The sequence below is a fragment of the Erythrolamprus reginae genome, chromosome 10 (assembly GCF_031021105.1).
Source record: "Erythrolamprus reginae isolate rEryReg1 chromosome 10, rEryReg1.hap1, whole genome shotgun sequence".
NCBI classification, from domain to species: domain Eukaryota; kingdom Metazoa; phylum Chordata; class Lepidosauria; order Squamata; family Dipsadidae; genus Erythrolamprus; species Erythrolamprus reginae.
The window spans coordinates 26,364,896-26,377,901 of record NC_091959.1 but is presented as its reverse complement, the minus strand read 5'-3'; the positions used below and the strand labels follow the sequence as shown (position 1 = coordinate 26,377,901).

The 13,006-nt window shown below is 42.5% G+C and overlaps 1 pseudogene; it reads left to right on the top strand.

The window, feature by feature from the left end:
• Positions 1–4,074: 4,074 nt before the first annotated feature.
• The window catches only part of LOC139173213 (uncharacterized), a 30,007-nt pseudogene continuing 21,075 nt past the window's right edge, over positions 4,075–13,006 (top strand).

Below are 13,006 nucleotides of genomic sequence, written 5' to 3'. Positions count from 1 at the left end.
GCAGACCCACCCGCAATCCCTGCTACTAGTTCGCCCAAACTGGTTGAAACCGACAGAACACCACCTCTGATCAAGGCAATCTTTCCCCTCCATTCTTTTCTCTGGGACTGGGTGTCATAGGCAAGTTCTTCTCAATTCTTTTCTACTATGCCCTCCCCCTGGGAAGAAGTAAATCTTTCCCCAGCGCCCCATGTCTCTTCTGAGACTGTATTGCAGCCCACCCCGCCCGACCTGCCACCACAAATTGCGTCCCATCAAGAAGTTTGATTGAACTTGCAAGATGTTTTCTTTTAGAATGGACTGCCTTGGACATAACACCAAGGAAAGAAGAAAGGAAAAAGAAGAGGGGGGAGGGGGGATGAAGGAAGGAAGGAAAGAAAGAAAAAGAGAGAGAGAAAGAAAGAAAGAAAAAGAAAAGATGGGAGAAGGGGAGGGAAGGAGGAAGGAAGGAAGGAAGGAAGGAAGGAAGGAAGGAAGGAAGGAAGGAATCTATACATATTTTTATGGTCTTTATGTTATTTGGCTAATGAATAAGTAAATATTCATCATTCAATATTGAAAACAGTGATAAACAAAGAAACCCTCACAGCTCGTAGTAAGAAGAAAGTGAAAAAAGGGAAAATTCTATCATTCTTCTTCTAGCTAACCTTTTTCTTTCTTTCTCCCCAAGTTATTTGGACCTTTCATACTTGTCTGATGGAAACGGACTTGGTCCATCTGCTTTTGGGGCAAAGGTGGCAACCCAGAGATTGAGGAGAACATGCAGTTCTGAGATTAATTTCATGCAACGTTCAAACCAATTCAAACCTTGCCTGGAAGAGATTGAGTAAGAAAGGAACCTGTTCCTGTCGCTCGGGAGAAAAAAAAAGAAAGGACCAAAAAAACCCCAACAACCCGACAGCAGAGAATTTGAGAATGTCCACCCAAATTTTGGCTCTGGCCCTCCTGACTCTTCACTTTGTCTGCCTCTTCCTTGTAGTTTACACCCAAGTAAAGGTAGATCAAGAGAGAAAAACAAGGAACAGAAACTCATATGCGATTTCTTTCTTTGTTCAAGGATGTTTATTTCTAAGATTTAAGATTTAATTGGATTTGTATGCTGCCCCTCTCCGAGGACTCAGGGCGGCTCACAGCATATACAGAAAACAGTAATAAACAATCCAATTAATAATACATTAAAACAATCCTTAAAAGTTCTGATTTAAAAAAGACTATCATTCACAATTCATTCATCAATCATACTGAAAAACATTCATTGGTCAGGGGGAAGATCTAAAACCCCCAGGCCTGGCAGCAAAGATGAGTTTTTAAGCTCTTTCAGAAGGCAAGGAGGGTGGGAGCAGTACAAATTTCTGGGTGGAGCTGATTCCAGAGGGTCGCCCCCCCCACAAAGAAGACTCTTTCCCTGGATCTAACCAGCTGACATTGTTTGGTCGATGGGACCCTAAGGTAAGGAGACTAACTCTGTGGGACCTCACTGGTCACTGTGATTCGTGCAGCAGAAGGCGGTCTCGGAGGTAGTCTGGTCCGATGCCATGCAGGGCTTTATAGGTCACAACCAACACTAAGGGTTAGGAGAGGAAGGAGACATATAATGGGAAAAGAAGAATGTTAATAGAACTTTTAAGATTAGGTTAATAATTATCTAATCTTAAAAGCCCAATTAACATTCTGTTGGAAGGGACCTTGTAGGTCATCTAGTCCAACCACGACTCAAGTAAGGAGTCCCTACACCCATGATGGCAAACCAATGGCATGAGTGCCACAGGTGGCACATGGAGCCATATCAGAGGGCACATGAGATTTAGCCATGTTTCAGCTCCAGCAGGCATGCACGCACTGGCCAGGTGATTTTCAGCCTTGAGAAAGGCCGTCTCGTCCTCCAGATGCCTCAGAGAAGCTTCCCGGAAGCCTCAGAGGCAAAAAAAAAAAAATCACCAATGGACAAACTGGAAGTTTGGAAAAACACAATTCTGGTTTGTCCCTTATGCTGTTTTTTGCACTCCAGAGGGTTCAAGGAAGCTTCCTAAAGATATTTACAAAGATATTTACAAATACCTACAAAAAGATATTGATCAAATTGAACGAGTCCAAAGACGGACTACAAGAATGGTGGAAGGTCTTAAGCATAAAACGTATCAGGAAAGACTTAATGAACTCAATCTGTATAGTCTGGAGGACAGAACGGAAAGGGGGGACATGATCGAAACATTTAAATACGTTAAAGGCTTAAATAAGGTTCAGGAGGGAAGTGTTTTTAATAGGAAAGTGAACATAAGAACAAGGGAGCACAATCTGAGGTCAGTTGGGGGAAAGATCAGAAGCAACGTGAGAAAATATTATTTGACTGAAAGAGGAGTAGATGCTTGGAACAAACTTCCAGCAGACGTGGTTGGTAAATCCACAGTCACTGAATTTAAACATGCCTGGGAGAAACGTATATCCATCCTAAGATAAAATACAGGAAATAGTAGAAGGGCAGACTAGATGGACCAGGAGGTCTTTTTCTGCCGTCAATCTTCTATGTCTCTATGTTTCTAAAGCCCCAGAGTGCAAAAAACAGCATAATGGGCAAACCAGGCTTTAGAAAGGCCTGTGCGCATGCTAGCACACTCACACTCCCTCCTTTTGGCATGTGAACCAAAAAGGTTTCACCATCACTGCCCTATAACATTTCAGACAAATGACCGTCCAATCTCCCTTTGAAAGTCCTGAGTGACACAGCACTGGAAAAAAGAAGACACTCCGACAAATTTAACCATCATTAGCAAAATTATGGAATGCGCCGAACTATCAAAATTAACAATGGAAATTCAAAACAAAAATGATTCAGAGTTCTACAAGGCCTGGGAGAAATGGTTCAGATGGCTATCCAACTTTAAGGACAATAAAACAAAAACCAATTAAAATCTCTTAATATAAATCAAAATAAAGATATACACAATAGAAATTCGGATCAAAATCAATACAACCCCTCTCTGAGTTCAATCCATTTGATAATTATCAGAAATTTACTAATATCGCAACCTACAACTACTTCTCACTAACAAAAATAATAAATATAATCAAACTAAGTCATCACAATCCAAATGCCTGCTAGTTTGCAGGTACCACCCCTCCTCTTTTTCTTCTTTCTCCTCTCTTTCTTCTTCTTTTCTTTCCATTCTCTTTCCTTTTCTATCCCACCTCCAACCACCTTTTCTTTCCATGTTATTCTTGGACTATTAAATACTACAGCTATAAGATTATCCAAATAAGAATATTGAATACAAAATATTTACATATAGACAAATATTTGGAATGTATATACAATAATATATATAAATCGCTGTATAAAAATACTGTTTACCCCAACCCCCTCCCACTTCTCTTTTTTGTATTCCCATCCCCCTTTACCATGTTTTCTTTTTTTAATAATCTAATAAAGTATATTTTTTTAAAAAAAGAAAGTCCTGAGTGTTGCAGCACTCACAACCTCTGCAGGCAACTTCTGTTCCACTGGCTGATTGGAAAATTCCTCCTTATTTCCAGGTTGAACCTCTCCTTGGTCAGCTTCCATCTGTTGTTCCTTGTCTGGCCTTTGAGTGCTTTGAAAAACCACTTGACCCCCTCCTCTCTGTGACAGCCTGTCAAATACGGGAAGAGTGCTATCATGTTTCCCCTGGTCCTTCTCCTCAGTAGACCGGCCAAGAATTAGACATGAACACTGCAATGTCAGTGTATCAGCGAATCTAATTAAAGTACCCATATTCTGGACACCGTTGTGAGTATACCATTAAGAATATTCAACGCTGAGTGGTTTCCATCAGGACGCCGATTTGAAGTCTCCCTTTTGGCACCAGTGGCTGACAGAGTTCATGACTTTACGAAGGCATTCCTGGAGTCCAAGAAGAATGCCTTGAGTCTCTATTGAAGAATGTGCAGGACGCCATTTCCCTGGGCACATAAAGCAAGGATTGTTCCAGGGTGGTACAGTTGCCAGAGATCTTGTCTCTATTCAGTCTTCAGAAGCGTCAACACATACATTCAGTTGACATTCCTCCCACTCTTTCCAAGTGGCCAGAATTCGGAACGATGGAGGAACGTGTATGTATCCTTGGGAGAATTAGCAGTTTTATGAAGAAACTATGCTTCTTGACAGACGCAAAAGTAACCCTTTTCTCAAGAAGTGCTGCCCAAGCAGGTGTGGCATGAATTGCTCCTGCATGCAAGAAGATGTACATAAAATCACATATACATTCATCGGTGACCTGAGCCAAAATTTGATCTCAGACCCAAAAATGTCTCTTTTCAGGGCCCTGAAAATACCTTGACTTACAAGATCGCTCAGTCAGCTTTACTAGCTGGACCAGACAAGAAGCATAACCAGATCACCTACTCAGTTGTGAAAACCAATTTCTTTTACTGCCAGTTCTGTGGGCGTGGTGTACTTTAGTGGGCATGTCAGGGGAAGGATACTGCAAAATCCCAATTCCCACCCCACTCCTGGGGGAAGGATTTTGAAAAATATCCACTCCCTCCCACTCCTGGGGGAAGAATTTTGAAAAATACCCACTCCCTCCCACTCCTGGGGGAAGGATTTACAAAATCCCCATTCTCACCCCACTCTGGGACCAGTTAGAGGTGGTAAATGCCATTTCTCTCACCTACTCAAAATTTCTGCTACCAATCTTCCAAACTACTCAAACTGTCTGCTACTAGTTCTCCAGAACCTGTTAGAACCTGCTAGATTTAACCCTGCACCTAATTCTATATTATTGTAAGGTTGCATTAATACATTTTTGCCAGTCTGAAAATCCAATTCTCTCCCTGTATCCTTTATACCCTGAGAAATGACCAGGCTTAACCAGTAATGGGCAGCCAAAAATTTTACTGCCACACAGTGGGTGTGGCTTATTTTGTGGGTGTGACTTGATGGTCATGTGACTGGGTAGGAGTAGCTTGCTAGCCATGTGACCAGATGGGAGTGGTTTGAACAATCATCATCATTCAAGTGAACTGTTAAGTCCTCGACTTACAACCTCACCAGTGTCGCTCTCTGTGGTGACAATTTGCTTCGCGTTTCCCGCCCTCTCCTTCCTGGGTCACCGCCCCCCCCCACCTCAGGCTGGGTAGCTAGGCGAACAGGTGCTGACCAGCTTTTGAGAAAGGAGGGGAGAGGAAATGGGCCCCCTGAAACTCCTGCTGGTGCTGGTCTCCCTGCTGCTTTCCAAGGAGGAGGAGGATTTATATATATATATGCTGTGAGCCACCCCAAGTCCTCAGAGAGGGGCGGCATACAAATCCAATAAAATAAATAAATAAATGGGAGGGGGGATGGTCAGCTGGAGCTGGGCACACAGCTTCATTTTCGCCGGTGGAACTGCGTTCCACCCCTTCCTGCATGCTGCCTACCCCTGGGCTTAGCCCAATGGAGGTGTCAAGCATGCCATCAGTCTCAAGTCCCTTCATACCCACAAGAGATCCATGTCCATTAACTCTTATCTACCACCAATTTGCCTTGACAGTTAGTCGTTCAGATTCTTGTAGAGAGAAAACATACAATAAATGTATGCTCTTTTGGACAACCCTGGTTTCTGATTTCCTGAGCCTGACATTAGTTAATTTCTCTACTGAGACTCTTGCCTCACCCATTCTCCAGCTGAGGGCTGTGCTGCCTCTTATCTGACCATTCCTGTAGGAGATGGCTTGGCTGAGCCTGAGGGAGGGGTCAAATGGGTCATCAGCCTTGAATCCCTCCACACTCACAAGAGATCCAAGTCCAGCTCCCCTTGAATTCCCACTGACTCTTATCTACTGCCAATTTGCCTTGGACTGTTAGTACTTCAGATTCTTGTAGAGAGCTTAATCTTACAATTAGTGTTGGGTGAATCCAATGAAGCTCGGGTTCGGCGAACTCACCCGAACTTTGCCATGAAGTTTGGGTGAGTTCACCAAACCCAAACCCAAACCCGAACTCAAACAGCTCTGCTGCGGTGTCTTTTTCTGTAAAAATAAACAAGGAGGTAGGGAATTCCTCACCTCCTTTCGCTTCCTTTTATTTTTATGGGAAAGGATACCGCAGCAGCGCTGCAAGCAAAAGGAAGTGGGGAATCCCACAATGGGATTCCGGGGGCAGGGCTTTGACGTCACGGAGACTCCTTCCTCCCTGTTTTGGCCAACCAGGAAGGAGTCTCCGTGATGTCAAAGCCCTGCCCCCGGAATCCCATTGTGGGATTCCCCACTCTCCTCCTGGGCGGTGGCACTTTGCGGTGTTTGAGCAAACACCGAACGCTGAACCCAAACTTTAAAAAATATTCGGGTTCGGGTTTGGCATGCCGAACTTTGCAAAGTTTGGCACGAACCCAAACTTTGCAAGTTCGGTTCGCCCAACACTACTTACAATAAATCTTTATCTCAATCTGAACTTTCTGATTTCCCTGCCATTAGACCATTCTCTAATCAAGGATCCCAATCTTTTTTATTTATTTATTTATTTATTTATTTATTTATTTATTTATTTATTTATCTATTTATCTATCCATCCATCCATCCATCCATCCACCCATCATTTATTTATTTATTTATTTATTTATTCAATTTGTATACCGCCCCTCTCCGTAGACTCGAAGCAATCTCCCAAGTTCATTGCACATTCAGCGGTCATAACTTCTACAATCTCTTCAGAATTCAGGGGCGAAATCCTTTATTATGAAGATCATAGCTGGCTGTGATTAAAAGCATGTTCCATCTTGTTTAAAGGAAAATGCCTAGTTTATCTGTGCAATACACTTACCAATAACAAGAAAAAAGGGTGGGTTTTTTTAACTGAAAAAAAAATGAAGCAGCCACTTAACAAAAAAACAATCAGAAATAAATTAAAATGTTGGGGAGAGAAAAAGACAGTGGTCACTATAAAGCACCAGTGAGAAAGAGGTCTTGGTACCCATCCTATCAGTCCTGATTTCATTCACCAAGAAGGATTTCTCTTACACAACTAGACATACTATTGAACATAGAATAATATGGTTGGAAGGGACCCTGGAGGTCTTCCAGTCCAACCCCTTGTTCAAGCAGGAGACCTTATACCAAGAATGGGCTTCAAAAATTTTAGCAAGGGGTTCTCTGCCTGATTTTGGGGTGGGTGTGGCCATGGGGGGCATGGCCTAGTTGGCCTCCTGCAATATGGGGGGGGGGCATTTTTGTCCTCTCAGGGCTCCGGAGGATTTTCTCGAGCCTCCGGGAGAATGAAAAGAGCCTCCCCAGCCTCCGGAGGCCCACTGGAGGCCAGAAATGGGCCCCTTCCAAACTTTCAGTGGCCTGTTTCTCACCTTCCTGAGCTTCTGCACTTACCTGCATCCACAAGAGGCTGCGAGGGGACTCGAGCGAGGGGCAGGTGAGGTGGGTGGGGCCAGCCAGGAGTAGGATTTGGGGGTTCTCTGAAATGCACAGAACTTTAGCTATGAGTTCTCCAGAACCCCTGGGAATGCCAGCAGCCCACCCCTGCCTTATACCATCCCGGGATGAATAGCTGTCCAGTTTCTTCTTGAAAGTCTCCACTGACGGAGCACTCCTAAGTCAGAAAGGCAAGCTGTCACACCCATTAATTGTTCCCACCCTCGGGAAATTTTTCCTTCCTTCTAGATTGGACCTAGGTTGGTGGATATGCAAGGGAGGGCCTTCTCTGTGGTTGCCCCAGCTCTATGGAACCAACTCCCCCCACTCCCAATGTCTGTACTGCTCCCACCCTTCTGGCCTTCTGAAAGGTTCTGAAGATCTGGCTTTGCCAGCAGGCCGGGGTGGGGGGTGGGGGGCATAAATATTTACATCTGCCACGGCCAAATTATGTTGAGTGGCGTGCATGTGTGCAGGGGTTTTAAAATTGAGGTTTCATTTATATTTGACTTCTTTTATTATTGTTATTTGTATTTTTATATTGTTATAAGCTGCCCTGAGTCCCATTGGGATTGGGCGGCATAGAGGTCTGATAGATAGATAGATAGATAGATAGATAGATAGATAGATAGATAGATAGATAGACAGACAGACAGACAGACAGACAGACAGACAGACAGACAGACAGACAGACAGACAGACAGACAGACAGACAGACAGACAGACAATGATAGATAGATACATAGATGCAGGTGATAGATAGATGGATGGATGGATGGATGGATGGATGGATGGATAGATAGATAGATCAGACAGATGATGATAGATAGATAGATAGATAGATAGATAGATAGATAGATAGATAGATACAGGTGATAGATAGATAGATAGATAGATAGATATAGATAGATAGATAGATAGATAGATAGATAGATAGATAGATAGATAGATAGATAGATAGATAGATCTCTCTTTAATGAAGTTTCCACCTGTTACTTCTTGTTGTGCCCTTTGGTGCTTAGGAGAATAGATCAGCCCTCCTCCTCTTTCCTCCTTATTTCTCCCACTGTTGGTACTCAGAAAAGGGTCTACCTTGAGAAAGAGAATGTAATTTGCAAGTGAGAAGGGTATCAAGCAGAGCGTGATCAGCAGGTATTGGAGTCCCTTCACAAATACCAGAATGATTCTCAGATCTTGGCAGGCTGCCCAGGCCTCCGAACTGATCCGTTCGCCGGGAGAAGACTGCGATCTGTGGAGGGAAAGGCTGGTTTCCGCGTTTGTGCGGGTTGTGGCTGCACCCAGGGAGAGATGCTGGCCTCCGCAGGGAAAATCCCCTTCCTGACTAATATCTCCACTTTCAAGAAGAGAGCAAGAAAGAGCTCTAGTGCTCTTCTGTAATCATACCATTCACTCCCTTATGGAGAGGGGACCGCACATTAACACCGAAGCATGTTCAGGCAATGGGATCTGATTGGAGAGGGGAGGAGAGGACATCTCCAACTGGCAAGCTATATTCTATCTCCGGCTCCCAGAAGGCTCTGCCATGTTTGAAATCTACCCTCCTGTTGATTATATCAAGCTTTCCACTAACACCTATCATTTCAAGTCATCTACACTCTGCCTTCAAAGCCATCAAGAGCAGTTTTTTCCCCCTTCTCCCTCCTCCTCCCAACCCTGGCCTCTCGCTCTCCATGCTACACTTTAAGCAGCCGCCTTATTGGGGGTTTTTCCTCCCTGTTTCTCTGCGGTTTGTCATAGCTCATAATAAAATGCTTCTTTTTTCAGGCTGGGAGTTTAGCCCAAAGAGTATCAGATCAATGCTTTCAACCAAGGAGCTAGTAGGGAGGCTGCGTTTCAAGATTTGTTCTCTTTTTTAAAAAAACCATAATAATAGAATTTCACATCTTGGCAAAGGGACCAACAGTGGCAGACAAAAAAGAAGAAGAAATGTCACTAATCAATTTTGCATCAAGTGAAATCTCAGTTTGAAAGTGCCTCTTTCAAGGGTTTCAACGTGTCCGTCACCCCTATTAAGGACCCTGAGAATAAGTTGCTTCATACAAAACAAAATGATGTTGAGACCCTTGAAAAAGCGAGGAGAAGAGCGAGAAAGATAAGACCACCTTTACGATGAATGGCTGGGGAAACCAGCTTCCTTTGGTCTAGTCAAGAGAAAGCTGAGAGGTGACATGACAGCCGTCTTCCAATACTTGAGCGGCTTCCACCAAGAAGGAGGGGCCAACATATTTCCCAAATGCTCACGAGGGCAGGAAAAAGAAGTGATGGATGGAAGAACATTAAAGAGAGTCAAAATGAAACTTCCGCGCATGTGCAGAAGCAAAAAACCCCACCAAAAATGGGCGAAATCTCCCGCACGAGAGCATCCTCGTGTGCGATTTCGCTTGCTGCGCATGTGCAGAAGCTGAATCTCCATTTCCGCTTCCAGAGCCTCGATCCCAGCCATACCAGCTGCAACCCATTACTGGAAATGACCCTCTGCGCATGTGCAGAAGCCTGCATGCACAGAGCACTCTTTGCCGGCCAATTTCAAGGAGCAGTGATGAGAGGGCCCATCCGGGGACGTGGCCAGTCACCCATTGCGGATGGTTCGGCGAGTAGGGGCAAATTTTCACCACTGGCTCAGGAGAACCGGTCCGAACTGGCAGTAGCTCACCCTGGGTCCACGCCCCACAGGGGGACAATTTGGTTTTTTATGGGTGCAATTGGAACCTTGTTTAAACCAAGTTAATGTCCTTTTAGGCTTCCTCTGCACAAGTAGGAATTTACTTTTTGAATAGTAAGAATTATATTACTTATTATATAAGTATATTATAATATAATTATACATCACCAGGGAGGAAGGGGTGCCTCGGGATTTTATAGACACTTAGGTATCTCACATGCATGAATTTGGCTTGTATAAATAATGCTTTCTATAAGAAAAGATTGATTTGAAATGTCAGCCTGTGGATTCCTCCTTTGTTTTCAATCTGCTTAGGCCCGGGATAGAACACCTGGGGAGAAAAAAGTGTCCTTCACATGACTTATATCTTAAACTAGAGTATACAAACTGAGACCAGGACTTCATCTAATCTTCAACTTTTCCGGTGCTGCCTCAAAAGGTTTTGCTCAAAGACTTCCTGAAACCCCCCCCCACCAAACCCTTTTGAAAACCTGGGATGTGTTCTGATCAGACTGAATTGTTAGTCAGATTCAAATAATCAATTTGATTAAAATCATTTTAGAAAACGAAGGCAATTCAGTCCAACCTTTCTATTGGGTGCTTCATTTGGGATCTATTCAATTTCCCGAATTGGCTCAGAAAATAGGCTTTTTATAACTAAAAATAAATAAAATGAAACCCTTCCAAATCATCAAATCAGTTTAAAGGAATCCAATTAGGTTTGACCATTCCAATTGATTTTGTAGCCTCCTAGTAAAGAAGCCAAGGTGAACGGCATGTTTAATATTTATGATACACAATTATAATTTTATCCTGGAGTTCTTTAAGACTGTTGAATGGAGAACATGAAAACTAGTGATTTCCTTCAATACATTTCATTTCTTCTCATTAAGACTTGACTTAGTTCTTCAGATTTGCCTCCCAAGAATGACAATTATGGCCCCTTTGTCTATCCTTCATCTTTTGCATAGAAGAAAGACATAAATTGTTCTGCTTACTTGAAATATCCTTATCTTTATTTACCATGCCTTTAATTCCATCTGTAGCCAGTTTTTTGCTTGTTGGTTAAGCTGCAGTTGTTCTTATTGATGAGTTTCATTTTGGAACCTTTGCATTTCTTTTGTTTGCTCATTGCACTTATAAGTGTCTGTCCGGTTTTGTTTGAAGCAGGTTTGCTCAAAATATATCTGCAACTTTTTTTTTTTTCCCCTCCACTCGAAATAGAATACCCTATGAGACTAGACTTTCAATCCTGGGCCTAGAAAGTTTAGAACTAAGACGCCTTAAACAAGATCTAAGTATTGCCCACAAGATCATATGCTGCAACCACAACAACACAAGAGCACACAACAGATTTAAACTTAATATTAACCGCTCCAAACTTGACAGTAAAAAATATGACTTCAGTAACCGAGTTGTCGAAGCGTGGAACTCATTACCGGACTCCATAGTGTCATCCCCAAACCCCCAACACTTTACCCTTAGATTATCTACGGTTGACCTATCCAGATTCCTAAGAGGTCAGTAAGGGGCGAGTACAAGTGCACTAGAGTGCCTTCCGTCCCCTGTCCTATTGCTCTCCTATATCTCCTATATACCTTTCCTCTATTCCTATATCTCTTCTTCTATTCTTTCATTGATATATTCTATTCCTATATCTTCTTTTCTATTATTTCTTAGATATATTTTACTATGAGTATCTCCTCTATAACCTTCATCATGTATTTTACTATGTGTATATTGATATATACCCACTAAAACCCTCATTGTGTATTGGACTTTTATATCCTTTCTTTATATATAATAACTCATGTCTATCCTCTTCAATATGTATTGTGCATTGGACAAAATAAATAAATAAATAAATAAATAAAAATAAATAAGCAACGACTACCTTTGCAATAAGACTTACTAAGGTTCTTCCTAGACTGTAATCTTCAGATTATTGTGTCTTCACTAATAGCACAAACACTTTGTTTGCTTGTTTGTTTGTTTGTTCATTCGTTCATTCATTCATTTTATTAGTGTTGAAAGGGACCCTGCAGGGCATCAAGTCCAACCCCCTGCCTAAGCAGGAAATCCTGCACCTCCCCAGCCAGATAGCAGTCCAATCTGGGATGGAACAGCCTCTGGCAGGCTGTTCCACTGGTTGATCGTTATGACCATCAGGAAGTTCTTCCTTATTTCCAGGTTAAGATAACAGATCCATAGCCATCCCGAGTCTGCGGAGAGGGGCAGAATACAAATATAATAAATAATAATAGTTGATCCTCGTGTCCTGTAGTAACAAAGCTGACCAAAGCTGACCAAAAACAAAACAAGTTAGTTCTGCAACAGAATTAATGCACAAAAAGTAGTAAGAGGAAGTAATAGTAAGTATGTCAGCAGCCTTGCACTACTTAAAAAGTAATAAAGGCGGGATAAAAAAACTAAGAGATAAATAAATAAATAAATTGCATTTATTTTTTAAAAATATATTCTTATGCCCATTTCTTTGCAAAACAATTAATGACTTTATTATCTGAAGGGTGTCCTTGGCATTCTCCTTCCATAGAATAGAATAGAATAGAATAGAATAGAGTATTTTTCAGAGTATAAGATGCACCAGAGTACAAGACACATCTTAACTTTTTTGGGGGGAGGATGGCGAGGGATCAGCCAGGTATTCATCTGGCTAGCATCCTTAGTCTGGTCAGCTTCAGCACATTATTTTATCCCCTGGTAAAGGTTGAAAAAAACCTTATTTGGAGAGAGCAACAATGAAAGAGCTTGCAGGCCGGTAAGAGCTGGGAACATCATTAGCACCTCGCTAGGGCTGGAAAGAAACATTTGGAGAAAGTAGAGCAATGAAAAAAAGCCTGCACAGACTTTGGGCTTGGAAAACATTCTTTGCAGACAGTAACAATGAAAGAGCCTGCAAGTTAAGAGCTGGGAAGATCTTGAATTTGG